The sequence below is a fragment of the Brassica napus genome, chromosome C4 (genome assembly GCF_020379485.1).
Source record: "Brassica napus cultivar Da-Ae chromosome C4, Da-Ae, whole genome shotgun sequence".
NCBI lineage: Eukaryota > Viridiplantae > Streptophyta > Magnoliopsida > Brassicales > Brassicaceae > Brassica > Brassica napus.
The window spans coordinates 35,806,775-35,807,992 of record NC_063447.1 but is presented as its reverse complement, the minus strand read 5'-3'; the positions used below and the strand labels follow the sequence as shown (position 1 = coordinate 35,807,992).

The following is a 1,218-nucleotide window of genomic DNA, read 5'->3' as shown; positions in this document are numbered from 1 at the left end:
CAACTGCAAAGACTGAACACTGATATGGGAGACGTTCATCAGCATGATGCAGGCGTCAATGGCGCTAATAACAATGCTCCAGCTAACCAACAGCGAGCAGCTCGACCCATTGGCACTTACGATCGCCCCAACATTCATGGTCATAGATTGGGAATCCGAGCACCCGCTGTGGCAGCCAACAACTTTGAGATCAAATCAGGACTCCTCAACGTGATCGAGAACAACAAGTATCATGGCTTGGCTCTAGAGGATCCATTTGATCACTTGGACAGGTTCGACAGCTACTGTGGGTTGTCAAAAACCAATGGTGTGTCCGAAGATGCCTTAAAGCTCAAGCTATTCCCTTTCTCTTTGGGGGATAAGGCACGTCAGTGGGAGAAGTCTCTACCCAGCGACTCTATCACCACTTGGGATGATTGCAAGAGAGCATTCTTGGAGAAGTTCTTCTCTACTTCAAGAACTGCTAAGCTGAGAAATGAGATTTCCAGCTTTCAACAGAAGGGCTTGGAAGGATTCAGTGAAGCCTGGGAGAGATTCAAGGGCTACCAAGCTCAATGCCCACACCATGGTTTCTCTAAGGAGAGTTTGCTGAGCACATTCTACCGTGGTGCTCTTCCTAAGTACAGGGCCAGACTGGATACAGCTAGCAATGGGTTCTTCTTGGGGAGAACTGAGGAGGATGCAGAGGAGCTGGTTGACAACATGGTTAAAAGTGATGCAGTCTACAGTGGAGACCACGACAGAGGTAGTAGAACAGATGATAAGCAGACGAGGAAGGAGTTGAAGGCTCTACAAGATAAGATAGACATCCTCATTGCTGACAAAGCTACCCAAGAGCAGCTGCACTTTGTTGGCAACCCAAGCCAAGAGACACCAGTTGTTGTCCATGAAGTTGAGGGTTTGGAAGGTCAGGAAGAGCTGTGTTTCATCAACAACAATGGTAGCTGGTACAAGAAAGAGCCCAACTTTCAGTACAACAACTACCAACAGAAATCCTATTCCAACAACCAACAGAGTGGTTATCAGCCTCGGAATAATCAGCAAGGCAGCTATCAACCTCAGCAAAACCCTCCTCCTGGTTTCAACAACAAGGGCAACCATTCTTCCCAACAGCAATCTAATCCCTCTACCTCAACTCCTCAGGTCAACACCACTGAAGCTCTACTGAAACAAATCCTGGAGTCTCAAACAAGAAGTGAGAAGCATGTTGGCTATGAG

The 1,218-nt window shown here is 47.5% G+C and overlaps 1 non-coding gene across 1 annotated transcript; it reads right to left on the bottom strand.

Moving 5' to 3' along the window:
* Positions 1-465: 465 nt before the first annotated feature.
* LOC125586620 lies at positions 466-572 on the bottom strand. The gene has a single exon (XR_007323158.1). It is a non-coding gene; the product is annotated as a small nucleolar RNA R71 (small nucleolar RNA).
* Between the last annotated feature and the right edge of the window lie 646 nt (positions 573-1,218).